The 16,648-nt window shown below is 40.9% G+C and overlaps 1 protein-coding gene across 1 annotated transcript in view; it reads right to left on the bottom strand.

Moving 5' to 3' along the window:
- The window catches only part of MAML2 (mastermind like transcriptional coactivator 2), a 383,748-nt gene that overhangs the window by 286,015 nt on the left and 81,085 nt on the right, over positions 1–16,648 (bottom strand). The window lies entirely within an intron of this gene.

Raw genomic sequence — 16,648 nt, 5'->3', positions numbered from 1 at the left:
AAGGAAGCTACTATCACCTTCTCTTCTGTGTAAAGGATTAAGTGATAGACACATTTTAAAATGACAAGTGTTCAATTTCTCTGCCAGGCTGTCCTTGCATACAGACTAAATAGGGAGGCGTTTTGGACTGGCAAAACAATTAAATATGTCTTGATTCAGGATTAATGGTAACTTATTTGGTGATAATAACATTACAAACTCTTTTCTTAATATTTGTAAGAGGGGATTTCTCCATCTTGAAAGTCTCTTAATATCCTACTTGGAGGACCTGCAGGAAGAACTGTAATTGAAACTGAAAGTATCCCCTAGGACACTGGCCTTGGTTGATTTGTGGAGTGATGGTGAGGGGTGAGGGAGAAGAGGGCGCAATAAAACAAATGCCAAAGTTTTTAGCAATTTTATATCACTAGCAATAAAATAGTCTTTACAATTACACACACCTAACACCTAATGATTGTTTCCACTCCGCAATCCCTCATTCTCTTCTGCCACTGATGTTGCAAAAAAACTGAGGCTAAAGTTACCCAGTGAAAATCATGTCCCGCAAAATGTTGTCTGTCTTTTACTAAAGATGGTAGAGTACAGGCGGGAGGCCTCCCATCCCCAGGACTTTCATGGAGGTAGATGTGTTTCAGATATCTGTAGCTAGAATTCAGAGCACATAATATGAATCACAGATGATTGGTAATCTACAGTACCATTTTTTTCTCTAAGGTATTGGGATAATTAGATAGATAGGCCTGAGTTTTAATTATCTCTTGTAACACTTTTTATGGGAATGTGTTCTGTGAGATTCAAATTCTTGTTTTATAACTGAATTTTGGAAGACATACATTATATGTGTAAATTGGAAACTCTGGAAACTGCCTGTATCGTTATTAGTAGTAAGTAGTAGTATTAAATTAGAGTTCTAGCTAAGCCCAAAAGGCAGGTATGTTTTAACCTTCTATGGTAGTAGGAACAATAGGCAGTGATTATCCCTTTTAATTTTCCAAACATTTTAGGAGGTGTTAGAGGTTCCATCCTGGTGGAGCTGGAGAAGCATCAATAGAAAAAGAGGCCACAAATACAAACCCTTTTTGCTGTTGTTGTTGTTGTTGTTTTTTGAGACGGAGTCTCACTCTGTCACCCAGGCTGGAGTGCAGTGGTGTGATCTCAGCTCACTGTAACCTCCACCTCGCAGGTTGATGCCATTCTCCTGCCTCAGCCTCCTGGGTAGCTGGGACTACAGGTGCCCACCACCACGCCCAGCTAATTTTTTTGTATTTTTAGTAGAGACGGGGTTTCACCGTGTTAGCCAGGATGGTCTCAATCGCCTGACCTTGTGATCCGCCCGCCTCGGCCTCCCAAAGCGCTGGGATTACAGGTGTGAGCCACCACGCCCAGCCAATACAAGCCCTTTAAAAACCAGACAGAGTAGCAAAGACACTCCTGGTTGTATGATCTGGCTAATTTCCATTTTGTTCTCAATACTTTTTCCCATAAAATTACATTTGTTATGCTGTTGAGAAATATGTGCTTCTGTCTCTCTCTCTACACACACACACACACACACACACACACATACACACCACATGCACAGATATATGCAATAGAAAATGAAGTCAACCAACATTATTGAGTTCTGAAAATGTACTACATGTTTTGCTGAGTTCTCTATATAAATAATATAACAGTGAATACCTTCTATATATGTGTCAAGTATTTCACATGCATTGTATCTAATCTTCACAATAATGAAAGCAAACCCTTATGTGATGCTTTGTGCAAGGTGTTGTTCTCAGCACTTCACCTTGACTAACTTTTTTTTTTTCCGACCTGGAGTCTCCCTCTGTTGCGAGGCTGGAGTGCAGTGGAGCAATCTCCACTCACTGCAATTTCTGCCTCTCGGGTTCAAACAATTCTCCTGCCTCAGCCTCCCAAGTAGCTGGGACTACAGGCGCAAGTCACCATGCCTGGCTACTTTTTGTATGTTTAGTAGAGACAGGGTTTCACCATGTTGGCCAGGATTGTCTCAACATGACAGGCTTCTGAGGCAGGAGGCAGACACTAACATCACTGCTATCTTCAGATGAGGCACCTGAGGCAAGAGAAGTTAGATGAAACTTGTCCAAGGTCATATCAGGTGTAAACAGCTCACCTAGGTTTTAAGCATAAGCAGTCTTGCTTCAGTCATGTTCTTACTCAGCCATATCTTGCTGCCTTTTACACAACAACCTATGAGGAAAGTATTTTAATTGTCTCCATTTTCCTGATGAAGAACTGCATGAAGTCCCTTGCCTGGTTAAAGGGCATAATGGGATCCCATCTCAGGGTGCTGACATGAAAGTATGGGTTCTCACAAAACAGCCTCCCACTGTAATATCTTGTCTCTTTGAACAAATACTTAGTTTCACAAAGTCAAGTGGCATGCCTTAAAATTCTTTTGCATAATCCCCCCTTGCACAGAAATACCCAAGCCTCTGCATATAGTAGATACTCAACAGAGGAAAGAGATTCACACGGATTGATTTTGCATCATATGTAATTAAGAGCCAAAAAAAAAAAAACCCTTCAACACCACAGCTTCCCTTTATTCTGAGAAAACTCCAAGGAAAACTGACTTTGATTTCCTAAATCATCTTTTGATTTACTCTAGTAGAGGAAAATCAATGCTAAAATAACTATTGAAAGCCATCTGAGATGTGCTGCTCTGACATGACGATGCCAAGGAATATAGACATTAAATTGATCTTGGAATCCAAGCTCCCCTTCCTTATCCAACACAAGACAAATCACAAAATCCACATGGAGGAGAAATCTTCCTATCTAGACTGCGGGACTTGTCATTTACTCACAACAGAAATCTCCAATGCCATCTTGTTTACGAAGCAGCTAAGGTTGCTACTTCTGTACTCAAGTGAGCGCTGCCTCTTTGTAATATTGATTGCTGGGATTTTTGCTGGTAGTACACTGACAGAGATCGACCACTAAAATCTTCTGAGGCACATTTATCTTTCTCTGTATTGAGAGAGAAACCCCATTTTCCTCAAGAAAAGGCGAAGCTGTTCCAGCACGTTTTAAATGATTCATATTATCTGACAATGGAAAGGTAAATTCTCTCCCAGGATTTAGGGTATAATTCTCAGCCATCTGAGAATTCTGTTTATCTCACCTTGTCCCCTTGCTCAGAGAATCACAAATAGATGGAAACATCTAATGCCAAGGCATCTAAAAGCTCCAGCATAGGATACTGTGACTGCTCCAGATAGATTTTCTCCATGAAAACCAAAGTTTATGGTTAATCACCCTGTCCCCTTCTTATTATGGCACTATCAGACATATTTAAGGAAGTGATAAGTCTTTGCAAAGGTATATAAGAATAAATATGATACACTGATGGTATCACACTTTTTTTAAAGATAAGAATTTGTGAGACTTCTGGGGGATTTTTGACAGGTCCTATTAGGGTTATTTTAGAACACACAGAGGAAAGTGATTTGATGTTAAGCAGTGGCAAATCTACACAAAAACAAAAATAGTCATCGGAGACTTTCACTCAATATAAAGTTCTACCAAACCTATGCAAATAATAATCGCATTTTCTAGAAAGAGTTCTAAAGTAAGTCACACATACAAACCTCAGTAGCAGCACAAAACATCCTTTGTTGCCGGACGTGAGAAAAACACACTCGCTTCTAAAAAAAGCCATAGGAAGGAAGTGGAAGAACCTCAGGGGCGAGTGGGAGTGCGAAAGGAATGTTGCAGCTTTTTTTTTTTTTTTTTTTTTTTAAACATGTAAGCTTGCTGTGGCTCTCTAATAGTAGGGCTAGTAGTTCAAGAAGGTGAAGGTTAAATCTTTGGGATCCTTTTTACCTATTCTTATAAGGGTATATCGGCCAAGTAAGTTTGAAAATCATGACAGAAGCACATTATATTCCTGGCTTACATTGCCCACAACTGAAAAAAAAAAAAAAAAAAAAACAACTTTTAAAAAAGCAAAATCAAAAGAACTAAAACACCTGCATAAGATTCGAATTTCACACATCTCAAAACAACTAAGACTGCCAAAATAAAAATTAAAAGTCATTCCAGAGCAAAGATGCGTAAGCAAAGCAATGTGCTGAAATTTTTGAAATGTAACAAAATGGAATATATTTGTCAGAGGCAGAGGATAAACTGAGGGCTCCCCTTTTTTTTTTTTTGAGACAGAGTCTCACTGTGTCACCTAAGCTGGAGCGCATGGTGCAATCACAGCTGACTACAGCCTCTCCCAGGCTCAGGTGATTCTCCCACCTCAGCATCCCAAGTAGCTGAGACTACAGGCGAGTGCCACCACACCCAGCTAAAATTTTTTTGGTATTTTTTTTTAGAGACGGGTTTCCCCAAGTTGCCCATGCTGGTCCGGAACTCCTGGGCTCAAGTGATCCGCCCACCGCCCGCCATGGCCTCCCAAAGTGCTGGGATTACAGGCGCAAGTTACCACAGCCAGCCTGAGGGCTCTTTTGAAAACACAAATATGATCATGTCACTTCCCTGCATAAAATCCTTTAATACCTTCTCACTGTGCTAAGGATAAAGACAAAATTATCAATATGGCTTACAAAGCTCTTCATGAACTGTTCGTTGCGTAACTGTCAAGCATCATGTTAGAGCTCATATTGATTGAATGCTGATTACTGACTGAGCATAGAAACTATTTCAGTGAATCTTGTTACAACATTTTCAGGTGTTATCCCCATTTTACAGAAGAGGAACTGGGAAGTTGAGTTACTTGCCTAAGATTATAAGCTACAAAGTGGTTATGTCAAACACTGTTGAGGAAATTCCCAATCCCCTCTCACTTGCTTTCTCCATTGTTAGGGCTGGAAGATCTATGTTCTCACTTTCACATTTTCCCTGGTTATTTGGGTTGTGTTCTGGCCTATGACATACAGGTAGAATTCCAACAGAAGATTTCTGAGAAGCTTTGAACTTTTCTGATAAACTAACCTGACATTGCACATCTTCTCCCTTCTTCCTAAATGCGCCATTGTGCCTGGGGCTGCAGCCGCCATTTCCACGTGAGGGAATGACAAAGCCACAGGCTACGGATGTAGAGCAGAAGACAGAAAGAACCTGGATCTGTGATGACCTCATCAAGCCCTGCACCAACCCTGGACTGCTTATTGCTTATTGTCGGACTTTTTGTTTTGTGGAGATAATTTCCCCTCTTTTTTTCTTTTTTTTTTTGAGACGGAGTTTCACTCTTGTCGCCCAGGCTTAAGTGCAATGGCGCGATTTCGGCTTACTACAACCTCTGCCTCCCGGGTTCCAGCGATTCTCCTGCCTCAGCTTCCCGAGTAGCTGGGATTACAAGCGCCCCCCACCACGCTGGGCTAATTTTTGTATTTTTAGTAGAGACGGGGTTTCACCCGTCTTGGCCAGGCTAGTCTCGAACTCCTGATCTCAGGTGATCCACCCACCTCGGCCTCCCAAAGTAGTGGGATTACAGGTATGAGCCACCACGCCTGGCCAATTTCCCCTTTTTATATGAACCTCAGTAAGGCAGGCTTTCTGTTCTTTGGATGCCACAAAGAAAAAAAAAAAATCTTAACTGATACAGCTATGACGTTAGGATTCCAACTGGAAACTCTGATTTCAGAGCCCTTGAGCTGAATTCCATTCCTCCCTGTTTCACTCTTACTTTTGTGCTCTTTGCTATGGCCACACTGATCTTGAAGTTCCTCAAAATGACCACATTTCTTCCTGCCCCACAGCCTTTGCTTTTCCCTCTGCCTGAGGAATCTTCTACTTATCCTTCAGATCTCAGCTAAAATACTGAGATACTTAGCTATCTCAGTATTAAATGGAACTTAAATATTTCCCCCTATACATGGGTTCACAGAAACCTGTATTTATCCTCTGAGCCTTATCACAATCACAAACAAATAAGAACTTAGTGCTTGTCTTCCCATGTTACATGGTAAGTTCATGAGGTTAGGAACTGTGTTTCTGGTTGTACATAGTAGGCAGTCAGTAAACAGTTATTACATTAATGAATCAATACAGGCATTCCTCATCCATGGTTAATTTTTGAGCTAGACAGACAAAGATAGGAAGTTACTTATTTTACACATCTGAAGTCACATAAGTATGTCAGGCTGCAACACATCTTGTTTGACTCTATTAAATGCCATAAATATCTCAACAGAAAGAAAGGAAAAACCCTACAATCCAGAAGCAGGCTGTGAAGACAGAGGACATGCCAGTAAGAAAGAAATGAATACTTTGGGAAGTAGCAATCTCAGAACTAGAAAAGTGCTACAAGAAGAAAACCGCCAGTGGCAAGACAGGAACTACATTGAAAACAGGGATTACCTTGTAAAAATACAGTTTCCAGCAGACCAAATATAGGCACAATGTTTCTGTGATCCCAACTTTTGCATTCAGCATTTTGAGAGGTTTTTCTGTGTGAAAGCATTTCCAATTTTATAGTAGAGTTGTAGAAAAATGTTGCAACTTATATAAACTTTGTTTTATTGCCAAATTTCCTGTAGCCCATCCACTCCATGAAGCAAGAGATAACTGGTTTGCATCATCTTTTTAAAATCACAGCTTTGGAGCTGCACTATTGGAACACTCTCTTGTCACCCTGCAACCGATCCTTTCATACTTCTTTCTCCTCCATTGGACTGTAAGTTCTTGAAAGTGGGAATCTTCTGACTCCAATTTTTTAATACTGAGCACAGTGCTGGTACAGTATATGAACTCACTATATCTTGTTACTATAAATGAATAAACAAAATGCATAGGCATGTTAGGCATTTAGTAAATACATGTCAAATTGAATCTTTGACACATGACTTGGAATTACTTCCCTTTCAAGGTATTTGTTCAGTGAGCATAATTATAGAGTTCACAGTCTAAGAAAGTCTTCATTATAGAGGAAAACTAAAAAAGAACCCTTGGCTTTTCAAGACAATATGCCTTGATGGCAACCCCCTTTTTATCACGCACATATTTCATGCACAAGGACAACTTAAAACTTGAAATGAAAAAAAACAAAAACCTCTATATTTCTTGGCTCACCAGTGCTGCCGATTTCTGGTATTCTCTCTTTAATGTGTATCCTGGGGGTGATGGGAAGAAGAGGAGAGACAAGAAGGACAACTAGTAACAGAAAGGAAAAGAATGAATTGGGAAGAGGAGCAAAGAGGACGGTGAGGACTGGAATAACAAATATAAAGAATAAAGTCTGATTCCTTTCTGTTTCCTGCAATCTCTCATTGCTCCTGTCTCTGATAAAAGTGCCTATAGATTTGCTTACTTGATCCTAATTTTATGGCCTGTTCAAATATTAAAACTTCCTTTTAAATAAATTAATTTGAAACTAAATGCCTTTAGTTTTTACAATGATAGGTTTGTGGCTTTTGACATCTTTTGGTCCTATTCATCAAAATCATTTGCAGAGTCCAAAGTAGAGCAGAGTAGCTTTAACAACACCCATGGAGGATGAATAGAATACATTTTCATATTTACCGAAAGTGAAACTTACAAGCATCTATTATCTTCTGCCTACCTTGTAAATGTCCCATGTTTTCATTTACATATTGTACCAATTAATATTTCTTGGTACTAATCAGAGTGGAATCCAATCCTGACATGGGAGAATAATATATATTTCTTGGTACTAATCAGAGTGGAATCCAATCCTGACATGGGAGAAAACACGACCAAAAACATTAGCAACAAGAAAAAAATGTTTGTTTCAAGTACGTGGATTATATTTTCTAGGGCCTTAAAAAAAGAATGAAACTGAAAGAGGCAGCTTGAAGAAGCTTACACGTGTTTAAAACCCACATCCTGTTGTTATCCACTGCCCTGGCACAGAGGAGCTGGGAGGTGAACGTCCTCATTAGGGTCCCTATTAGCTGTGATTTGCAATGGCCTTCTCCAAAGAAGAAAATCACATTCACCCGCTGGACAATGGCCCAGGTATCACCATTGATGGGAATCATATATGGAGTAAACATCTAAGCCCAAGAATACAGTGGTCTAAGCCAGTGGGCTTAGAAGTTGCAAGATCCTCCATGCTTCATTCCAGCCACTATCAGCAGATTCTAAATCACCCATGAGCAGAGGCGCCCATCTGCCTAAGGCATAAACGAAATTATAACAACAGTGAGCGAGCCAATGGGAGTCAGCCAGTAAGACTACGAGCAGCATGATGTACTCAGACTTTTGTGCCTTTTTTATTTATTTGGTTAAAATACATGTGTTTTTGCTTCAGGCAGATGTTGGTATCCCAGCCTTTTATACAGGAAGCTGTAGAAGGGAGAGGACTTTCTGAGTGAGAGCAACTTACTGTGGAGGCCAAATGGCATTTTTTGTAGGCCCCGAGATTTTTTAAGAAAACTCTAATTCTGTTCAGAACTCTTTCAAAGGGTGAAGACAAACTTAAGAACTTTATACTATAATAAAAATAATTACAGAGTGTTGCTTTAAACTTGTATCTTGAAGTTCCTCCTTTAGGTTACTCTGCTTAACAACCACAGACTCTTCCTAATGGCTTATTTGCCTTTCTTTTCAATTTTCTAAGTGAAGGCCAGCCCCCTTCAAGATGTTCTACCAACTCAGTCCTATTCTCTCCAGATGGTTTTTTTTTTTGTTTTGTTTTTTCTTCTTCTGAAAAGCATGTGTTGATAGACTACGGGGAACAGACCAAGAATTATTTTTTAGCCAGTATTTTCCCCTTGCAACTGTAAGTCAGCCTTCCTCAGAAGGAAAGGTGGGACAAGTGATTCTAATGTGCTTCGCTCCAATGCTTCCATCTCAATAACCCTTTAAAGTGAAAACTGTGGAGAGTAAAGTGAAAAACATCTCTCCATCTGGAAGCATTTATACAGAGAGGTGTCTTTAGCTTAGTTGTTTGTCTAGAATTTCCATTTATGAACCGACTTGCCTTTCTCCTGTGGGTATGCTGAAGAAAACTGTTTGCAAAATCCATTGTATGCAATAATCCAGAGGCTCCTTCAAACTCAATCAGGCTGGAAAGGCTAAACATGACTCATAGGATTCCTTCAATAAACACAAAGTAAGTCAGAAGTCAAGGAGAGACTCGTCTCGATGTGGACCAGCTTACCTAGCAAGTCAGGGAATTGTCATCAAACCAGTTTCCGGCTTGCAAGACCTTGACTCCTTTCAGTAAAGGTGTCAATTCTTCTTTTCTGAACAATCTCAATGTGAATGGCAGGGCCTTACTCTAGCGGAAGGTGTCTTTAATCTTTTATGGTTCAGTATAAAGGTTACTTTAAGAAAAGCCTTGGGATATGCTTTCAAGATACCTACTTGTGATTTTTTTTTTTTTTTTTAGCATCAGTATGTCCTGTTCTGATTCAATCATTGTTCTTTCAAACAGGCTGGGAGGAAAGGTTCTTGGACATCCACAGAGAAAACTTATTCAATAAAACATTTTATAATCCTAGGAACACCTGTGTCACCTTCCTAAGGGCTAGTCAGTTCAAGGACTTCCTAAAAATGAAGGTTGGACTGTGCGAATGCCTGAGTGTGTGGGAGTGGAGTCACTCTGTGTGGTGGTGGGGGATGGGGTGGGAGGAAGCAAAGCAGCAGAGTCTAGAAGGATGGTGGTACAGCAGAAGAAAAAAGAAGAATGTCTGAATCTAGAGTGGCCCCATGAGACCCAGTCAGTACTCAGGTGACACTGGATTAACAGGAGTTCCTTCTAAACCCAAGAGAGCAGCAGACACTCCGTCATGCCACACCCTTCTCAACTGTCTTATCCCTTGGCCATCTCCTTTTTAGAAGCTAAAACAATACATTTTTTTCCTCAGAGATCTTGTTCTTGGAATGGAGGTGCAGCATAGTTCCGGCCAATAAGATGGACATCTGATAGGAGAGGGGTGTGCTTTTTGAGACACTTGCAGCTTTTCTGATAAAAGGAACACCTGGGGCTGGGCGCGGTGGCTCAAGCCTGTAATCCCAGCACTTTGGGAGGCCGAGACGGGCGGATCACGAGGTCAGGAGATCGAGACCATCCTGGCTAATACAGTGAAACCCTGTCTCTACTTAAAATACAAAAAACTAGCCGGGCGACGAGGCGGGCGCCTGTAGTCCCAGCTACTCGGGAGGCTGAGGCAGGAGAATGGCGTAAACCCGGGAGGCGGAGCTTGCAGTGAGCTGAGATAGGGCCACTGCACTCCAGCCTGGGCGACAGAGCGAGACTCCGTCTCAAAAAAAAAAAAAAAAAAAGGAACACCTGGGCTGCCCTCCCTCTAGCCTGCCAATGTGATACCTGGAGTTTAAGACTATGAGAGAAAGGCCGACATAATCACAGACAAACTGACCCTGAGCCATGATATTATTGAGTCACTAAACTAATATCCATAATGACCTATATCAAGAAATATTGTAGTGTGTGTCGGGGGGGAATCCCTATTTGTAATCACTTTATTTCTTACACTGTTAGTTTTCTGTTATTTGCAGGCGAAAAAAAAATTCATAATTGATTCAGCAGAGGAGGCAGATCAAATGAGTAGCTATCTACTCTAAGAAAGGTTTTTTTGGATGGGTGCGGTGTCTCATGCCTGTAATCCCAGCACTTTGGGAGGCCGAGGCGGGCGGATCACGAGGTCAGCAGATTCAGACTATCTTGGCTAACAAGGTGAAACCCTGTCTCTACGAAAAATACAAAAAATTAGCAGGGCATGGTGGTGGGCGCCTACAGTCCCAGCTATTCAGGAGGCTGAGGCAGGAGAATGGTGTGAACCTGGGAAGCGGAGCTTGTAGTGAGCCGAGATCGGGCCACTGCACTCCAGCCTGGGCAACAGGCAACAGAGTGAGACGCCGTCTCAAAAAACAAAGAAAAAAAAAGGTTTTTTTTTGTTTGGTTTGTTTGTTTTTATTGTGAGGAGAACGTAGCTTTGAAAAACCTGAGTGAAACTAAATATTCTTCTAAGGGTAAAACCAATATAGCATATCATGGAGCCTCATAATTTATTTCAAATTTTATGCCTGAAACAACTTACCATCATTACTCTATGCTATGGTTTGAATGACTCCAAAACTCATGTTGGAACTTAATCTCCATTCTGGCAGTATTGACAGGTGGCGACTTTAAGAGGTGATTGGATCATGAAGGCTCTGTCCTCATAAATGGATTAATCCATTCATGGATTAATGGGTTATGATGGGAGGGGAACTGGAGGCTTTATAAAAGGAAGAGAGACCTGAGCGAGCACATTAGCACGCTCAGCCCCCTCTGCCACGTGATACCCTGTGCCACAGAGTCCCACCACCAAGAAGGCTATCAACAGATGCAGCCCCTCAGCCTTGGATCTCTCAGCCTTCATAACTGTAAGAAATAAATTCCTTTTCTTTATAAATTACCCAGTTTTTGGTGTTTTGTTATAAGCAAAAGAAAACAAACTAAGACACTCCATCCAGTGGTTCATGAGATTTATTGAGATGAAAGACAAGACGTATTCTATAGCTATAACCATAGAATTGCTTTTGTGAAGGATATTTATGTTTATACGAGCCTATAACCTTATTTTCCTATATGATCCGAAGGTATCATCTAATGGGGTTCTTGGCTTACCCCAAGTCCTTCTGCTAATATTGGAGACTTATAGAGACTTTTGAAAGGAACACAACGTAATAAGTGGAAAGAGCAAAATATCTTGCCTGGTCCCTAGCTAGTGACATGATATTGTGCAAATTACTTCAAATACCTGAGTTCCATATTATTCATCTATAAAATAATGAAATGTTCAATTCGGTAACTATTTCAATGTTATTGTCTAAACAGTTTGATTATAAACAACCGAGTTACCTAACTACAGACAATTTTGTATTTTTTCACCAGTATTTATTATGTTAGATTTCTAATATAGCACCATGAATGAATATTTAAATTCTAAAATTTGTATTTGATAGGGTCAGAATTCCTAAAATCAATGGCATTCTCTGACTCAAAGAGTTATTTCCCTCCAGGCTCATTATTCTCTATATTAATGTTTTTAAAAGATGGCCTAAAGTCCCTGCATCTTTCTGGGTCCCAACCAACAGCTACTGAATTTGAGTATTTGAGGACGGAACCCAGAAATCCGTATTTTTCACAAGCATTCTGGGACATTCTGACATGTACTAAAGTTTGAGGACCACTAATGTGGAAATAGGTGTCACTGAGACATTGGAAGATTAAAATTGTGTACAGTTTTATGATAAATGAAGACAGAGTTCAGGCACAGATTCAGTTTTTTACTTTTCCAAATGTGCTGATTTAAGGTTATTTATAATGCTCTCATAGATTAATTTGACCCTCAATTAGCATTATTTATTGCATAAATAAAATTCACAAAATCAAAGTGAAAATAATTCTCCCAGGATTTTGATTACTGCTCATTTTGTTTCCTCTTGTTTTTCCCTCCAGTCACCATTTGTTCTTATTTTTAAACTTTAATTCTTTTCTTTTGGAGACACTCTCGCTCTATCGCCCAGGCTGGAGTGCAATGGCGCAATCTCGGCTCACTGCAACCTCCGCCTCCCAGGTTCACGCCATTCTCATGTCTCAGCCTCCCGAGTAGCTGGGACTACAGGTGCCTGCCACCATGCCCAGCTAATTTTTTTTTTTTTTTGTATTTTTACTAGAGATGGGGTTTCACCATGTTAACAAGGATGGTCTCAATCTCCTGACCTTGTGGTCTGCCCCCCTTGGCCTCCCAAAGTGCTGGGATAATTTAATCCACTTTTTAAATCCTTGTTTTAATGCTGTGTTTCATTTACTTCCCAAAGAATGGCAAGCTTATAGATAAATATGGCAAGTGCCATATTTGCCTGGTTTACTATAATCTCACCTTTCTGCACCTTCTGGCTTATTTTTAATTGTATCATCCATTAATAAAACCAAAGGAGTCGTGTTTACTTTGCACCCATGTTTTTATTGATCTCTCTTTGGCTAGATTTGATAGTAATCATTATACTAATTGCTAATAGTAAGCTGCTTCCCCAGGAGTTAGAAAAAAGTTCAGGAATTTCTACTCCAGTTTATACAGTTGATTGGGCTGAGAACAGCATGGCATTGTAATCTCTATATAAACAATGCATTTCTCAAGAGTAATTTGCTCACCATAGCATTTGGTATACGATCACCTCTTTAATCAATTGTGATTTATTCAACTTTTCTTTTATTACAAACTAGTCAAAATATTCTCCAAAATGTCATGTCCAATTCAGGTATGTTTTGAATATACTGCCTGTTGCTGTTAAAAGCAGAACTGAGATCTGTAAGAGAGACCCACATTGTTTGCTAATGTTTCAAAGCCATTTAAAAGGCAAGATAACTTGGAATAAACACACTGAATCAAAAAAGGTTAAAGCTATTACAATTCCAACAATTTAACAACAATATTAGTCATTGTTATTTCACAATAATATGTTCAGCATTTCTAAAGTGTTTCTCAATCAGAAAATGTTCATGTATCTTACAAAATTTTAAACTACTGATGAGTCATACATAGCACCTTAAAAGGAAGTGTGGTGTCCATTGTGAAAGATAAGGATTTAAGCAGCAGATGATCTCCCACTGATGACATACATTTATCCAAAGGGAAAGCTAAGATAGTTCTGAAAGAAAGGAAAGGTGAAATGGGATCCTGATCTTTTATATAATACATCCTCTAGCCACAAGGGAAATTCCTTTTGAGTCTGTACTTGGGCTCAACAGGTATGGAGGGGGCGCTGGTGGGACCACAATGACCCCTTTGAATGGTCGAAGTGGTTGGTATCATTAAAGGAGCACCCAATTTGGAGTCAGGAGACCTGAATGTATGTTTCCCAATCCTTATTTATTATTTGTGTAGCCTTGTGCATGTCACGATCTTCCTGGGCCTGTCTGTGCCCTTATAAAAGATCTTTAGCATTCGTGTATTAAAAGACCACCTTAGGGGGATTTTGTGAGGGAAAATTAAGGAAATATATAGAAATCACTCTGAAATAAATGTTGGTTATAGTTATAATTCAAATAAGAGCCAGATCACCTCTTTAGATCCTAAAAGCCAAGTATGGCCAAGAGTGCCAGAGTGGCTCTTGTTTGGGCTATTGTTCTACATTTGCCCACAATTATCTCAGCAACTATTCATCCCCAAGTAACCTAGCTGGAGGAGTCTAGCTCAATGCAGAGGTTACACGTCCGTAACTTTTGTAAAGGCCCCTCACAAACTAAGATGTCAGCTGCTGCCAAATAAGTTACAAAGTATGGAACACATCCATGTGTTCATTTTTATAAGGCCCAGACCCCCATTCAGTTTAGTATCTGGAAACCCTGACTTTTGCATGCTGTTGGAGAAAAGATTATCTCCAAACCAATTCCTACCTCTGGCAGGAATGTGCACTGGAACAGATTGAGGCAAAAATAACTCATCTGAACACAACATGCAACAGTGTATACAAATATGTTTTAGGGCTGGACTTGAGTTCTGATAGTTAACATGTCCTGTTTTGTGCCACCCACTCAAAAATGTGTCCTATTAGGAGTCAGGTTCTATTCCTGACCCTCTTAGTCATGCTGGGCAAGGCATTTCCATTTTCCTTAAGCTTTATTTTACCCATCTTGGAATCTCTCCTCATCCACTCTACCATACTGGTTTCAGGTTATGTCTTCTAAGCTAATAAAGGAGGGTCCACAAATTAAGCATTACGAATTGTACTAACCACTGCACTGAAGTAGGAGTCATGACCCCAAACCACTTCTTAAAATGCTCCTGTAATGAAAACGTTGAAAAGAGTACAAATCATTGCTTCAAATACTCTAAAAACTAGTTACCACACAGCATATCTTATTTCTGCATAGGGAACTTACTTAGTTTTGCAAGAACACATTTAATACCCTAGATGTGCCTTTCTTCTGGTATAAGCCTACTACATCCTATGAGGAGAAGAGTTTGAAGAGCAAGACCCTCTGGCTTTCAGAAGTTAGCAGACGGTCAGGAATTACCAATACTGAGGCTGTAACATTAACCTAAAGAAATCAAGCCATTTCAAATTGTTATATAACTAAACCATGCTATTTACTCTTTGTGCACAAATACATAGTGTCAGCTGACTTTAATTAGGAATGTGGTAGAGACAGCTACAGAGGACAAGCTACAGAAGAGGCCAGGCAATTGCCAGTACAAGCAGGCACGATGCAAAGCATTTCTGTCTGTGAAAATGGACAGAAAAGTGGTTGGCTTTAGTGCGGGGAAGATGAGCGGAGAGTTGGCAGAGGCAGAAAATGTGATGGAAAAACAACAGAGTTATTTTCCCCATGAGTTACTCCTGCAAGTTGTGTAACCTTTCAAGTGAATAACTAGAATATGGCTTATGATGCAACTGAACAGAACAGAAGTCTCCACAAAGTCCTGTTCAAAAGAGAAGGAACACAACCACTGGTGAAAGACAGCTTAGCAGGTGAAGACTGTGTCCCTCTGAAACTGAAGTGCCGGGAAGGGAAGAATTGTTCCTTTAAATGATATGGAAGAGGGGAAGAGAAGTGCTGGATAGAGGAAGGCATGGTCTCTGGCTAGGACCCCACCCCCACGGACCTAGGTGAGGACAGGCATTTTTGTTTTCCTGCCCGAATGTTGCATTTCCCAAGACCACCCATGTCCCCATCCTGTGCCTATATAAACGGGAGACCCTAGCAAGGGCAGAGACAGAAGTGTTGGAAGTGGAGAGGAGCACATTGGCAGAGGAACACACAAGCGGCTAGATGTTGAGGGCAAACACCAGCAGGCACCAGCAGGCCACTGAGGGGCAAAACGAAACAGAGTTTGGCTGGGCAGTCAGAGGAGCGCTTGGCTGCCAAGCGGCCCGGCTTCCGGGGGAAACCATCTCCCTATGGCTCCCCCATCTGCTGAGAGCTTCTTCCACTCAATAAAATCTTGCACTCATTCTCCAAGCCCAGGTATGATCTGATTCTTCCGCTGCACCAAAGCAAGCAACCCAGGATACAGAAAGCCCTCTGTCCTTGCCACAAGGTAGAAGGTGTAATTGAGCTAGTTAACACAAGCTGCCTTCAGAGGGCTACACTAAAAGAGCACCCCGTGACACATACCTACTGGGGCTTCAGAAACTGTAAACATTCACCCCTAGACACTGCCCTAGGGTTGGAGCCCCACAGCCTGCCCGTATGTATGCTCCCTTAGAGGTTTGAGCAGCAGGGCACTGAAGCAGTGAGCCACTTTCCCATCCTACACCCTGCAAGGGGGACAAGGGAACTTTTCCCATTTCACCTCCTCTGTCAGTACTAAGCTGGTCTGTATGAGGACGGCAATCTTTGAAAAACAACATATTGGCCTACCTTGGTGGCTCACACCTGTAATCCCAGCACTTTGGGAGGCCGAGGTGGGCAGATCACGAGGTCAGGAGATCGAGACCATCCTGGCCTGACACAGTGAAACCCTGTCTCTACTAAAAATACAAAAAAATTAGCTGGGCGTGGTGGTGGGCACCTGTAGTCCCAGCTCTTTGGGAGGCTGAGGCAGGAGAATGGCATGAACCCGGGAGGCGGAGCTTGCAGTGAGCCAAGATCATGCCACTACATTCTAGCCTGGGTGACAGAGTGAGGCTCCGTCTCAAAAAATAAATAAATAAATAAATAAATAAATAAATAAATAAATAAATAAAA

Source organism: Rhinopithecus bieti, unplaced genomic scaffold, assembly GCF_001698545.2.
Source record: "Rhinopithecus bieti isolate Rb0 unplaced genomic scaffold, ASM169854v2 scaffold_12653, whole genome shotgun sequence".
Classification (NCBI taxonomy): domain Eukaryota; kingdom Metazoa; phylum Chordata; class Mammalia; order Primates; family Cercopithecidae; genus Rhinopithecus; species Rhinopithecus bieti.
The sequence above is the reverse complement of the archived record's forward strand: the minus strand, read 5'-3'. Positions and strand labels throughout refer to the sequence as shown.